The sequence below is a fragment of the Phyllobates terribilis genome, unplaced genomic scaffold (assembly GCF_046119375.1).
Source record: "Phyllobates terribilis strain yellow unplaced genomic scaffold, ASM4611937v1 Scaffold_8__6_contigs__length_399053987, whole genome shotgun sequence".
NCBI classification, from domain to species: domain Eukaryota; kingdom Metazoa; phylum Chordata; class Amphibia; order Anura; family Dendrobatidae; genus Phyllobates; species Phyllobates terribilis.
Genome location: NW_027362768.1, coordinates 345844793 through 345860076, shown reverse-complemented (window position 1 = coordinate 345860076; position 15284 = coordinate 345844793). Strand labels below are relative to the sequence as shown.

At 40.5% G+C, this 15284-nt stretch overlaps 5 non-coding genes and 1 pseudogene across 5 annotated transcripts; all 6 read right to left on the bottom strand.

Annotated features, from left to right (window-relative positions):
- Window positions 1-1075: 1075 nt before the first annotated feature.
- Window positions 1076-1259, bottom strand: LOC141160143 (U2 spliceosomal RNA). Its single transcript, XR_012250112.1, has one exon. It is a non-coding gene; the product is annotated as a U2 spliceosomal RNA (small nuclear RNA).
- A 792-nt stretch (window positions 1260-2051) lies between these two features.
- On the bottom strand, window positions 2052-2143 carry LOC141160425 (U2 spliceosomal RNA; annotated as a pseudogene).
- Window positions 2144-3262: 1119 nt separating this feature from the next.
- LOC141160018 (U2 spliceosomal RNA) lies at window positions 3263-3453 on the bottom strand. The gene has a single exon (XR_012250008.1). It is a non-coding gene; the product is annotated as a U2 spliceosomal RNA (small nuclear RNA).
- A 1118-nt stretch (window positions 3454-4571) lies between these two features.
- Window positions 4572-4761, bottom strand: LOC141160236 (U2 spliceosomal RNA). The gene has a single exon (XR_012250188.1). It is a non-coding gene; the product is annotated as a U2 spliceosomal RNA (small nuclear RNA).
- Window positions 4762-11238: 6477 nt separating this feature from the next.
- Window positions 11239-11428, bottom strand: LOC141160067 (U2 spliceosomal RNA). The gene has a single exon (XR_012250055.1). It is a non-coding gene; the product is annotated as a U2 spliceosomal RNA (small nuclear RNA).
- Window positions 11429-12552: 1124 nt separating this feature from the next.
- Window positions 12553-12742, bottom strand: LOC141160171 (U2 spliceosomal RNA). The gene has a single exon (XR_012250133.1). It is a non-coding gene; the product is annotated as a U2 spliceosomal RNA (small nuclear RNA).
- Window positions 12743-15284: the final 2542 nt, after the last annotated feature.

Sequence of the window (15284 nt, the reverse complement as noted above, 5' to 3'; positions counted from 1 at the left end):
AGTCCATTTGTGGAGATGGCCACCTGGACTCCCGTTAAGAAGACATGCTGTCAACCTCTAGATCCCTCACATGCCTGCACTTTTCGGCTTGCTGCTGCTGCAATCCACGCGTTTTAGATCTGCATAACTCCACCTCTTTTAGCACAGTACCCTCAACCCCCGGCTGTTCCCACCCGCCTCAACACCGTTGGAAGGGAGGAGAACCAATTAAGGCGGGGGGGGGGGGGTGGAACGAGCAGCTGTCTACCCTTAGCAGGAGGGTTGCTGATTAATTACCTCTCCTGCTGCTGCTGCTGCTGCTGGCTGTCCAGCAGCAGACTGAAGGTGGCTGCTGCTGTGCGCAGGTATATAAAGGCTCAGAGCCTATTATGACACGCGCAGCCAGCGTTCCATTGCCACATTCCGTCTACTGCAGGCGGGATACCTGGATGGCTGAATGTCACTGCGAAGCTCACAGAGACCGCCATAAGCAACAGTTTAAAAGAATGCCACAGACTAATCAACCAAACTTTTTGGGTTGGTTTCTCTTTTATAGTCTGCAGGCATTAAATGAAAAAAGTCAGTGTTCCAGCAGAGGGAGACAACGTTTCAGAAAAGGCATTGTAGCAAACCAAAAAAGAAATTTTAAGCGCAGCAGAGTAACCAGCTCACATACCTGTTAGCTCAGGTGAGTTTAAAAGGCTGCTGTTGATAACAAGGGCATTTGCTAAATAGATGGTGTGTGTGCAACAATATACTGAAAGGTCAATTATATTGTGCAGCTTATCTCACCACCTGTAGTTATTTAGGTGAAAGCTCCAAAATGCTTGCCTAATATGTCTGTTTATCCAAAAGGAAGTATAGAGGGAGAGCTAGATAGATAGCATTGCATTACATTACATGGCAATGCAATGCACAGTTGCTGAAGTTCAACCAAAATGAGCTTGTCATCTGGCTTCTGCAACTTTTAACATGAAAAATCCAATGAGGAGAAGAAAAGCAAAGCCAAAGAGTCCATCCCAAAATCCGACAAACAAGCCAAATGAACAAAAAGCATTGAATTCAATTCTTTCTGATTTTAGAAACTGCATTAAAGAAGGGGTGCACCGGTCCTGGAGATACTGCAATACCAGGTCAATGCGTGGAGTGGACAGAGCAAGCTCTTTTTCCATCTCCCTGTTCTAAAAATCCATTTAATATATGGTCCCCAGATAGGGGACGTATCAGATATTAAACTGATAAGAACAGATTTTTTTTTTTTATCGAAAGCCCGAATTCGTGTACAAAACCCGAGTGCGCTTAAAAAAGTGACAAGTGCCACAAAAAAAGTGCACTAGGATGCTGGTCTTCTTGAAACCCTCTCCAAAAGGAGAAGGGTCCCCCAAACCATTCCCCGTCCCTCCGAGCCAGAAGGACACAGCGAGGAACAGGGACAAATAGCCACCTCCAGCCGGAGCCAGAGGCGACCCAATCTTACCCCCAATACCTGCCCGAGTTCTCACCCGAGCAAGGCACTGGGAGCCAAAGACTGTGCTCCCCTCCCGGAAGAGGGGAGCCAACAACGCTCTCCTCCCGAAAGAGGAGAGCCAGGGGGGTTCAGGGGGGAGCGGAACCTGATGGCCACACACTCCCCCCCTAGACCTGCCAAGAGAGGAACCCGTAAGGGAACCGCATCCCGACAAAATCCTAGTAAGGACGTGGACACACGTGAAAAAGTGGACACACAGTGACAAAAAAAAATTAAATAAATAGTGAAGGTTTCACAGTATAATACTGCCCGGACCTTCCACCGGGAATTGAAAAATTCCCCATCCTAAGGCCAGAAGGCCCGGAATAAGGGTGTGTGTGAAGAAAGAAATATTGAAGTGCTAGTGCAAATGTGCCATAAACTCAAGTGGGGTTCCCAATCCCAGTGAGTTAAGGCACCCCAGGGTCACCACTCCTGGGGCACTTCACACTTCGGGCTTTCGATCTTCCCCGGCCCAATGGCGTCGATCCTGGGGGGCCATGCTTTCCACCAGATGACTATATTGCCACCTGGCGTACTAACAAGCGCCTAAACCCCAGTGTGCATAATGTATCAATCTACTAGGGCGGCCAACATCCAAAACCGCCTTTTCGAAAGATACTACACTTGATCTTAGCCAAAAGGCCGAGAAGCGATAACCAGAATTGGTTTCCGACTACGGTGCCACCCAAGGATTCTGAAAAGTCCATTTGTGGAGATGGCCACCTGGACTCCCGTTAAGAAGACATGCTGTCAACCTCTAGATCCCTCACATGCCTGCACTTTTCGGCTTGCTGCTGCTGCAATCCACGCGTTTTAGATCTGCATAACTCCACCTCTTTTAGCACAGTACCCTCAACCCCCGGCTGTTCCCACCCGCCTCAACACCGTTGGAAGGGAGGAGAACCAATTAAGGCGGGGGGGGGGGTGGAACGAGCAGCTGTCTACCCTTAGCAGGAGGGTTGCTGATTAATTACCTCTCCTGCTGCTGCTGCTGCTGCTGGCTGTCCAGCAGCAGACTGAAGGTGGCTGCTGCTGTGCGCAGGTATATAAAGGCTCAGAGCCTATTATGACACGCGCAGCCAGCGTTCCATTGCCACATTCCGTCTACTGCAGGCGGGATACCTGGATGGCTGAATGTCACTGAGAAGCTCACAGAGACCGCCATAAGCAACAGTTTAAAAGAATGCCACAGACTAATCAACCAAACTTTTTGGGTTGGTTTCTCTTTTATAGTCTGCAGGCATTAAATGAAAGAAGTCAGTGTTCCAGCAGAGAGAGACAACGTTTCAGAAAAGGCATTGTAGCAAACCAAAAAAGAAATTTTAAGCGCAGCAGAGTAACCAGCTCACATACCTGTTAGCTCAGGTGAGTTTAAAAGGCTGCTGTTGATAACAAGGGCATTTGCTAAATAGATGGTGTGTGTGCAACAATATACTGAAAGGTCAATTATATTGTGCAGCTTATCTCACCACCTGTAGTTATTTAGGTGAAAGCTCCAAAATGCTTGCCTAATATGTCTGTTTATCCAAAAGGAAGTATAGAGGGAGAGCTAGATAGATAGCATTGCATTACATTACATGGCAATGCAATGCACAGTTGCTGAAGTTGAACCAAAATGAGCTTGTCATCTGGCTTCTGCAACTTTTAACATGAAAAATCCAATGAGGAGAAGAAAAGCAAAGCCAAAGAGTCCATCCCAAAATCCGACAAACAAGCCAAATGAACAAAAAGCATTGAATTCAATTCTTTCTGATTTTAGAAACTGCATTAAAGAAGGGGTGCACCGGTCCTGGAGATACTGCAATACCAGGTCAATGCGTGGAGTGGACAGAGCAAGCTCTTTTTCCATCTCCCTGTTCTAAAAATCCATTTAATATATGGTCCCCAGATAAGGGACGTTTCAGATATTAAACTGATAAGAACAGATACTACACTTGATCTTAGCCAAAAGGCCGAGAAGCGATAACCAGAATTGGTTTCCGACTACGGTGCCACCCAAGGATTCTGAAAAGTCCATTTGTGGAGATGGCCACCTGGACTCCCGTTAAGAAGACATGCTGTCAACCTCTAGATCCCTCACATGCCTGCACTTTTCGGCTTGCTGCTGCTGCAATCCACGCGTTTTAGATCTGCATAACTCCACCTCTTTTAGCACAGTCCCCTCAACCCCTGGCTGTTCCCACCCGCCTCAACACCGTTGGAAGGGAGGAGAACCAATTAAGGCGGGGGGGGGGTGGAACGAGCAGCTGTCTACCCTTAGCAGGAGGGTTGCTGATTAATTACCTCTCCTGCTGCTGCTGCTGCTGCTGGCTGTCCAGCAGCAGACTGAAGGTGGCTGCTGCTGTGCGCAGGTATATAAAGGCTCAGAGCCTATTATGACACGCGCAGCCAGCGTTCCATTGCCACATTCCGTCTACTGCAGGCGGGATACCTGGATGGCTGAATGTCACTGAGAAGCTCACAGAGACCGCCATAAGCAGCAGTTTAAAAGAATGCCACAGACTAATCAACCAAACTTTTTGGGTTGGTTTCTCTTTTATAGTCTGCAGGCATTAAATGAAAGAAGTCAGTGTTCCAGCAGAGGGAGACAACGTTTCAGAAAAGGCATTGTAGCAAACCAAAAAAGAAATTTTAAGCGCAGCAGAGTAACCAGCTCACATACCTGTTAGCTCAGGTGAGTTTAAAAGGCTGCTGTTGATAACAAGGGCATTTGCTAAATAGATGGTGTGTGTGCAACAATATACTGAAAGGTCAATTATATTGTGCAGCTTATCTCACCACCTGTAGTTATTTAGGTGAAAGCTCCAAAATGCTTGCCTAATATGTCTGTTTATCCAAAAGGAAGTATAGAGGGAGAGCTAGATAGATAGCATTGCATTACATTACATGGCAATGCAATGCACAGTTGCTGAAGTTGAACCAAAATGAGCTTGTCATCTGGCTTCTGCAACTTTTAACATGAAAAATCCAATGAGGAGAAGAAAAGCAAAGCCAAAGAGTCCATCCCAAAATCCGACAAACAAGCCAAATGAACAAAAAGCATTGAATTCAATTCTTTCTGATTTTAGAAACTGCATTAAAGAAGGGGTGCACCGGTCCTGGAGATACTGCAATACCAGGTCAATGCGTGGACTGGACAGAGCAAGCTCTTTTTCCATCTCCCTGTTCTAAAAATCCATTTAATATATGGTCCCCAGATAGGGGACGTATCAGATATTAAACTGATAAGAACAGATTTTTTTTTTTTAATTTGGCTATCCCCTCACAGGGATAAAACCAGTTTTATTTAAAAATTACACAGATGTACAGAAATAAAAGCAACATTTTACATCATTACAAATTTTTATACATTGTCTCGAAACATACGAGACTTAAAAACATAAATTATTCAAATAGGATAAAAATTTGCATATATTCAAATTAATAAAATGTTACAAAAATTCAAAATGTGTTCCATACATTGACATCCCATTTTAGGGAGATATTTGGATTATTTTTTTTATCTAATAAAAAATATACATACATTTCACTTAAACAAAAACTAAAAACATCATTTAAAGACAATTCATCATGATTAAAAATTAAAATATTTCGGGCTTTCCAGAGAGCTATTTTGGCGCAATTTATTGTCTTCCATGCCATAATTTTTTGGTCTTCTGTTGGGCATTCCATAAGTCCATAAAGTATTGTGGCGTAGTTAAAGTCTTTGAGGTCTGCCACTTTTTCCATCAGAGGGAGCAATTTTCTCCAGAACGCTTTTGCAAAAGGACAAGTCCATAGTAGATGTTTCACTGATTCCTCCTCTTGACATCCGCTTCTTGGGCAAATGGCAGACCTCACGAGTCCTCTTCTATGTTGGAATGCCCGGCACGGAAGACATTGGTGTGCGCAGCTCCAAGCCAAATCTTTCTGTATATTAAAAAGATATTTTGCATTAATGACTTTCCATATATTCAATATTTGTTCATCATCATAGCGCTCAATGTTACATAACTCTTCATTTTTACAAAGACTTTTAATTAATTTCTTACTATTTTGTAGATCTCCCGCTTCTTTACCCCCTAAATTAAAATGAATCACTATTTTTTCTAAAATTAAATAATGCGTTGGCAGTTTAAAAGCATATGGAGATGATAAAACCGTTTCAAACCACCCAAACTTTCTCATAAAAAAACCAGTGTTATAACGCATAAAAAAGGACCAATAGTGATTTTTAAAAAGGGCATTAAAACAGAAGCAAAAAAATTTAATTAAAAGGAACCTACTAAAATCTGGAAAGTCTTTCCCACCTTTGAGCTTTGGTTTTGTTACAATTTCTCTTTTTAATTTCTCCATCTTAGAACTCCAGAAAAAAGTAAAACATGCTTTAGTGATCTTTTTTAAAATATTTACAGGGGGAGGGAAAACCAAACTCAAATACAATAAAAGAGGCAAAATGACCATTTTTATAATTAATACTTTACCCTCCATCGTTAATTTTCTCATATTCCACATACATATTTTCGTATTCACTTTCTGAGCTACCGCCTCCCAGTTATTTAGACCATTATTGGATTCACAGAAAGAAATACCTAAAATATTAATAGAGTCAGTTATTGGAATAAAAACATCGTGTAAAATCATCTCCCCAATATTTAAAATACTACTCTTATTAAAATTAACCTTAAAACCAGAAGCTGTACAAAAGGATTGGATCTGTTTGAGTGAGTTTTGTAGTGATGGTGCATCTCGGCAAAGGATCGCCACATCGTCCATGTAACCCACCACTTTTGCTTCTGTTCCTTTGCTTCCAGGTAGAGGGATACCACATATTTGTCTATCTCTATGGATTGCACATAAAAGTGGCTCAAGAGCACAAATAAAAAGTAGTGGGGACAGGGGGCACCCCTGTTTTACCCCTGATTTTAAAAAAACATCTTGTGTCTTAAAACCATTTACTAAAATCTTACTTGTGCAGTCCTTATAAAACGCTTTAAGAGATAATAAAAACCTTTCTGGTATGCCCATTTTTTCTAAAACCTTAAAAAGATAAAAATGAGAAATCTGATCAAAAGCTTTTTCGAAGTCAATTGATAAAATTGCCATCTTTCCTTTTCTGTTTTTAATGTCTTCAATACAGTCTTTAACAAGGTTTAGATTGTCCCAGATACTGCGCTCAGGCACACCACATACTTGGTTTGAGTGGATTATTTTTCCTATAATTTTTTTAAGGCGGTTTGCACAAATTTTTGCCATTATTTTATCAGTTTATCAGTTTAGTAGGGTTATAGGTCTCCAGTTTTTTAAGTCTGTCTTATCACCTTTCTTATATAATAATGAGACCTCCCCTTTTTTCCAGGATTTTAATAAAACCTTATCATTAAAAACTTCAGTAAAAACATAAAACAGATCCTCTTTTAAAATATCATAAAATTTTACATAAAACTCTATAGGAATACCGTCTGATCCAGGGACTTTTCCAATTTTAAAACTTTTTATGGTTTGTAAAATTTCTTCTCCTGTTATGTTTTGTGATAAAAACTCTTGGGAGGCGGTATCTAAAACAGATGTTATTTCTTCTAGAGAATTTTGCATTATATTTTCATCTATTCTTTTATCATTAAAAAGATTAAAATAGTAACCATGTACCTTTTCCAAAATTTTTCCCATATTTTTCTCTCCATCTATATCTTCAATTACTGTTTTTTTCTCTCTAATTTTTTTAAAAAAATATCTAGAACATTTTTCGTCTTCCTCCACGTGTTTTATTCTGGAGCGGAAAATGAGCTCTTTCCCTTTTTGTTCTAGTGATTTTGTTATTTCTTCTTTCAGTATTTTAATATCTTTTTCTACTTCTAGACCATTTTCTCTAAGTTTATATAAGGTCTGTAACCGGGTATTTAAATTATTATATAATTCTAGCTTTTCTTTTGCTTTATATATGCTTTTCTTAATAAAAAAATCTTTTATTTTTTTTTTCATTTTATCCCACCAGGCACTTATAGGGACATTTACATCTTTCTTCCTCCTGCAGTTTTTATAAAATTCAATAAAATCCGATAAAATCTTAGAATCATTTAAAAGGGATACATTCATTTTCCAAGTTTTTTTCCCACATTTTTTATTAGCATTAATTTTTACACTAAAAGATAAAAATTTATGATCTGAGAAGATATTATCGTGGGTTTCACATTTATCAGGTAAAATTTGTTCTGAACCGAATATAAAATCTATTCTTGAACTGCAATTTAAATTGCTCCAGGTAAAGCCGGCCTCTACTGAACTAGTCTTGTTGCATTCTTTATAAATATCAACAAGTCTAAAATCACTTAAAATATTACTTAACATACCGGAAGTTTTGTCATAGTTTCTACTTACGGCTGTAGAGCGCCGACTTTCACCCTTTAAAATACAATTAAAATCACCTGCCAAGATAAAAGGTTCAGAGGTATTAATAAATAATGGTAAAATCTCTAACATGTCAGCTCTTTCATTTTTATCTGGGGACCCATAAAAATTTAAAAATTGCCATTTTACACCATTAATAAAAGCTTTAACTAATAACATACGACCTGGTAAAATCTCTTGGATAAAATCAATTTGAACGTTTCCCTTAAAAAGTATAGCTATCCCTGCTGATCCGGTAACATTTGACCCGGACCACACTGATGGGCCACATTTCCAATCCTCTTTGTATTTTTTGTAGGATACTGTGTGCGGGATATTGCATTCCTGTAAAAAGAAGACGGAAGCCGTAAGACAAGTTAAAAAATTAAATAATGTTACTCTTCTGGTTTTTGATTTTAGACCCCTCACATTGAGGGAAATGCCCTTAAGTTCTGCCATTGGAGGAAAGTAAAAAAATTATATAAAACAGAAATACGGAACTTACTTCCTATCCGCTGAACCGGCCAGACCACTTACGCTCGAGCTACTTCCCTCGTCCGAATTTATCGTAAGTAAGGACTCCATGGAGGAGGAACTTGACTCACCAAGACAATGACCCAACGCTACATGTGAGTAGCTTGGGAGACAACTAAGAGGAACAGCACCCTGGGTCTCCATGGGCTGGCCATTCAGATCCTTATCAGGTGGGTCCCCAGGTGGCTCCCCTGCACCCAGGGGAGGCCGACACACAGGGGAAGGTTGGGTACAAGGCAATGTACCCGAGCTCACGGAGCTGGCAAGGCCTGGCTCCCCACCGGGGTCAGCAGGGTCCGGGACTTTTGGGGGACCAACGTCCACCTCCCCACCAGGAGATGTGTCCATCTGATCCCCATCAGCCGCTCCATTCGAACCATCTTTCTTCCCTCTTTTCTTTTTATGGGGACCCACCGTAGTCCAGTTAGCCTCAGACTCAGGCCCAGGAAACCCAGTTTTTGCCTCGGGCTCGGTGTCAACCTTCTGCCGGTCTCTTTTGGTTTTACCGATCATGCCCTTTTGTTCCTTTTCTGCCTTTCTTTTAGCCTCCCTGTTGTCTTGGTGCCAACTTTTCCTCACTGCTTGGGAGTTACCCTTCATTACCTCTGAGCTTTCCTCATCACTCGAATCGCCCTCTTTGCTCGCTGAGGCTCCAGGTTGTTGTTCCTCCTCCTGAGGGGTGGTCTGACCTGTTGGTTCATTTTCGGATGTCCTGGCCTTTTCCTTCCGTCTCTGTTCGGCCTCCCAGAACCTATGTGGGCATGAAAAATAAAAATGACCAGGTTTTTGGCAGAAATTACATTTTTTATCATGAGGACATTCTTTGGTGTCATGTTCTGTACTAGCACAGTTTCTACAGGTTGCCTCACAGTCATCCTTAAAATGGCCATATTTTCCACAGTTTCTACAAAAGGGTGGCATACCAGAAAAAAAGAAGTCTCCATTTGAGGAACCTATTTTAAAACGTGCAGGAGGGAGTTTCACACCGCCTGGGAAATTAGGGTCTCTTTCACATGTTACTAGAAATTTCCATTTGGACGTCCATATGTGAAACTCATTAAGTACTTTCCCTATACATTTTACACTTTTAAAGTACATTGAAAGAAAACATGTTAGTTCCACTGAAGTAACGAAAGGAGAAAATACTTTAAGGATTACCATTTTTACCTCATCCAGGACGTGCTCGATAACTTGTATTCCTTTTAGAATAGGATTGTTTTTTGCCTTTCTGGCTCTTACCAGGACATCCTGAAAAATGCCTTCCCCGGTGAAGGTGATGTCATAATCGCCACGCCTCGGATAATCCTGGATAGAGAGAATCTCGTTCTTCTGCACATGAAAGAGCCCTTCAAGCACGTCCTGGACTACGTACCGCAATTTCCTTTCATCACTTCCGCCCTCTGTGAAATGAATACGGATAGTGTTTTTAAGCCTCGCATAGTGAGGCACGAGGTTGGGGTCAACCTCCATGGTAACGCAACAAGAAAAAGCAAATCGCAAACCGCTTGCAATCTGCGCCTTTCAGAGTTCTGTAAACAGAAACACCTGAGAGGCTGGGGGGGATCGCAACCCGTTACCCTGGGACTAAGCCCTCTCCCAATAGCAGCAGGCAGGGGAGCCCACCGAAGTGGGTCACCCTGCAAGGCCGAGGAGAGGGGTACCCGAGTACCTTCTGGACCACAGTCGCCTGTACAAGACACTTGACCGCAGCCAAAAGGCCGAGAAGCGATAACCAGAATTGGTTTCCGACTACGGTGCCACCCAAGGATTCTGAAAAGTCCATTTGTGGAGATGGCCACCTGGACTCCCGTTAAGAAGACATGCTGTCAACCTCTAGATCCCTCACATGCCTGCACTTTTCGGCTTGCTGCTGCTGCAATCCACGCGTTTTAGATCTGCATAACTCCACCTCTTTTAGCACAGTACCCTCAACCCCCGGCTGTTCCCACCCGCCTCAACACCGTTGGAAGGGAGGAGAACCAATTAAGGCGGGGGGGGTGGAACGAGCAGCTGTCTACCCTTAGCAGGAGGGTTGCTGATTAATTACCTCTCCTGCTGCTGCTGCTGCTGCTGCTGTCTGTCCAGCAGCAGACTGAAGGTGGCTGCTGCTGTGCGCAGGTATATAAAGGCTCAGAGCCTATTATGACACGCGCAGCCAGCGTTCCATTGCCACATTCCGTCTACTGCAGGCGGGATACCTGGATGGCTGAATGTCACTGAGAAGCTCACAGAGACCGCCATAAGCAACAGTTTAAAAGAATGCCACAGACTAATCAACCAAACTTTTTGGGTTGGTTTCTCTTTTATAGTCTGCAGGCATTAAATGAAAGAAGTCAGTGTTCCAGCAGAGGGAGACAACGTTTCAGAAAAGGCATTGTAGCAAACCAAAAAAGAAATTTTAAGCGCAGCAGAGTAACCAGCTCACATACCTGTTAGCTCAGGTGAGTTTAAAAGGCTGCTGTTGATAACAAGGGCATTTGCTAAATAGATGGTGTGTGTGCAACAATATACTGAAAGGTCAATTATATTGTGCAGCTTATCTCACCACCTGTAGTTATTTAGGTGAAAGCTCCAAAATGCTTGCCTAATATGTCTGTTTATCCAAAAGGAAGTATAGAGGGAGAGCTAGATAGATAGCATTGCATTACATTACATGGCAATGCAATGCACAGTTGCTGAAGTTGAACCAAAATGAGCTTGTCATCTGGCTTCTGCAACTTTTAACATGAAAAATCCAATGAGGAGAAGAAAAGCAAAGCCAAAGAGTCCATCCCAAAATCCGACAAACAAGCCAAATGAACAAAAAGCATTGAATTCAATTCTTTCTGATTTTAGAAACTGCATTAAAGAAGGGGTGCACCGGTCCTGGAGATACTGCAATACCAGGTCAATGCGTGGAGTGGACAGAGCAAGCTCTTTTTCCATCTCCCTGTTCTAAAAATCCATTTAATATATGGTCCCAGATAGGGGACGTATCAGATATTAAACTGATAAGAACAGACACTACACTTGATCTTAGCCAAAAGGCCGAGAAGCGATAACCAGAATTGGTTTCCGACTACGGTGCCACCCAAGGATTCTGAAAAGTCCATTTGTGGAGATGGCCACCTGGACTCCCGTTAAGAAGACATGCTGTCAACCTCTAGATCCCTCACATGCCTGCACTTTTCGGCTTGCTGCTGCTGCAATCCACGCGTTTTAGATCTGCATAACTCCACCTCTTTTAGCACAGTACCCTCAACCCCTGGCTGTTCCCACCCGCCTCAACACCGTTGGAAGGGAGGAGAACCAATTAAGGCGGGGGGGGGGTGGAACGAGCAGCTGTCTACCCTTAGCAGGAGGGTTGCTGATTAATTACCTCTCCTGCTGCTGCTGCTGCTGCTGCTGCTGGCTGTCCAGCAGCAGACCGAAGGTGGCTGCTGCTGTGCGCAGGTATGTAAAGGCTCAGAGCCTATTATGACACGCGCAGCCAGCGTTCCATTGCCACATTCCGTCTACTGCAGGCGGGATACCTGGATGGCTGAATGTCACTGAGAAGCTCACAGAGACCGCCATAAGCAGCAGTTTAAAAGAATGCCACAGACTAATCAACCAAACTTTTTGGGTTGGTTTCTCTTTTATAGTCTGCAGGCATTAAATGAAAGAAGTCAGTGTTCCAGCAGAGGGAGACAACGTTTCAGAAAAGGCATTGTAGCAAACCAAAAAAGAAATTTTAAGCGCAGCAGAGTAACCAGCTCACATACCTGTTAGCTCAGGTGAGTTTAAAAGGCTGCTGTTGATAACAAGGGCATTTGCTAAATAGATGGTGTGTGTGCAACAATATACTGAAAGGTCAATTATATTGTGCAGCTTATCTCACCACCTGTAGTTATTTAGGTGAAAGCTCCAAAATGCTTGCCTAATATGTCTGTTTATCCAAAAGGAAGTATAGAGGGAGAGCTAGATAGATAGCATTGCATTACATTACATGGCAATGCAATGCACAGTTGCTGAAGTTGAACCAAAATGAGCTTGTCATCTGGCTTCTGCAACTTTTAACATGAAAAATCCAATGAGGAGAAGAAAAGCAAAGCCAAAGAGTCCATCCCAAAATCCGACAAACAAGCCAAATGAACAAAAAGCATTGAATTCAATTCTTTCTGATTTTAGAAACTGCATTAAAGAAGGGGTGCACCGGTCCTGGAGATACTGCAATACCAGGTCAATGCGTGGAGTGGACAGAGCAAGCTCTTTTTCCATCTCCCTGTTCTAAAAATCCATTTAATATATGGTCCCCAGATAGGGGACGTATCAGATATTAAACTGATAAGAACAGATTTTTTTTTTTTAATTTGGCTATCCCCTCACAGGGATAAAACCAGTTTTATTTAAAAATTACACAGATGTACAGAAATAAAAGCAACATTTTACATCATTACAAATTTTTATACATTGTCTCGAAACATACGAGACTTAAAAACATAAATTATTCAAATAGGATAAAAATTTGCATATATTCAAATTAATAAAATGTTACAAAAATTCAAAATGTGTTCCATACATTGACATCCCATTTTAGGGAGATATTTGGATTATTTTTTTTATCTAATAAAAAATATACATACATTTCACTTAAACAAAAACTAAAAACATCATTTAAAGACAATTCATCATGATTAAAAATTAAAATATTTCGGGCTTTCCAGAGAGCTATTTTGGCGCAATTTATTGTCTTCCATGCCATAATTTTTTGGTCTTCTGTTGGGCATTCCATAAGTCCATAAAGTATTGTGGCGTAGTTAAAGTCTTTGAGGTCTGCCACTTTTTCCATCAGAGGGAGCAATTTTCTCCAGAACGCTTTTGCAAAAGGACAAGTCCATAGTAGATGTTTCACTGATTCCTCCTCTTGACATCCGCTTCTTGGGCAAATGGCAGACCTCACGAGTCCTCTTCTATGTTGGAATGCCCGGCACGGAAGACATTGGTGTGCGCAGCTCCAAGCCAAATCTTTCTGTATATTAAAAAGATATTTTGCATTAATGACTTTCCATATATTCAATATTTGTTCATCATCATAGCGCTCAATGTTACATAACTCTTCATTTTTACAAAGACTTTTAATTAATTTCTTACTATTTTGTAGATCTCCCGCTTCTTTACCCCCTAAATTAAAATGAATCACTATTTTTTCTAAAATTAAATAATGCGTTGGCAGTTTAAAAGCATATGGAGATGATAAAACCGTTTCAAACCACCCAAACTTTCTCATAAAAAAACCAGTGTTATAACGCATAAAAAAGGACCAATAGTGATTTTTAAAAAGGGCATTAAAACAGAAGCAAAAAAATTTAATTAAAAGGAACCTACTAAAATCTGGAAAGTCTTTCCCACCTTTGAGCTTTGGTTTTGTTACAATTTCTCTTTTTAATTTCTCCATCTTAGAACTCCAGAAAAAAGTAAAACATGCTTTAGTGATCTTTTTTAAAATATTTACAGGGGGAGGGAAAACCAAACTCAAATACAATAAAAGAGGCAAAATGACCATTTTTATAATTAATACTTTACCCTCCATCGTTAATTTTCTCATATTCCACATACATATTTTCGTATTCACTTTCTGAGCTACCGCCTCCCAGTTATTTAGACCATTATTGGATTCACAGAAAGAAATACCTAAAATATTAATAGAGTCAGTTATTGGAATAAAAACATCGTGTAAAATCATCTCCCCAATATTTAAAATACTACTCTTATTAAAATTAACCTTAAAACCAGAAGCTGTACAAAAGGATTGGATCTGTTTGAGTGAGTTTTGTAGTGATGGTGCATCTCGGCAAAGGATCGCCACATCGTCCATGTAACCCACCACTTTTGCTTCTGTTCCTTTGCTTCCAGGTAGAGGGATACCACATATTTGTCTATCTCTATGGATTGCACATAAAAGTGGCTCAAGAGCACAAATAAAAAGTAGTGGGGACAGGGGGCACCCCTGTTTTACCCCTGATTTTAAAAAAACATCTTGTGTCTTAAAACCATTTACTAAAATCTTACTTGTGCAGTCCTTATAAAACGCTTTAAGAGATAATAAAAACCTTTCTGGTATGCCCATTTTTTCTAAAACCTTAAAAAGATAAAAATGAGAAATCTGATCAAAAGCTTTTTCGAAGTCAATTGATAAAATTGCCATCTTTCCTTTTCTGTTTTTAATGTCTTCAATACAGTCTTTAACAAGGTTTAGATTGTCCCAGATACTGCGCTCAGGCACACCACATACTTGGTTTGAGTGGATTATTTTTCCTATAATTTTTTTAAGGCGGTTTGCACAAATTTTTGCCATTATTTTATCAGTTTATCAGTTTAGTAGGGTTATAGGTCTCCAGTTTTTTAAGTCTGTCTTATCACCTTTCTTATATAATAATGAGACCTCCCCTTTTTTCCAGGATTTTAATAAAACCTTATCATTAAAAACTTCAGTAAAAACATAAAACAGATCCTCTTTTAAAATATCATAAAATTTTACATAAAACTCTATAGGAATACCGTCTGATCCAGGGACTTTTCCAATTTTAAAACTTTTTATGGTTTGTAAAATTTCTTCTCCTGTTATGTTTTGTGATAAAAACTCTTGGGAGGCGGTATCTAAAACAGATGTTATTTCTTCTAGAGAATTTTGCATTATATTTTCATCTATTCTTTTATCATTAAAAAGATTAAAATAGTAACCATGTACCTTTTCCAAAATTTTTCCCATATTTTTCTCTCCATCTATATCTTCAATTACTGTTTTTTTCTCTCTAATTTTTTTAAAAAAATATCTAGAACATTTTTCGTCTTCCTCCACGTGTTTTATTCTGGAGCGGAAAATGAGCTCTTTCCCTTTTTGTTCTAGTGATTTTGTTATTTCTTCTTTCAGTAT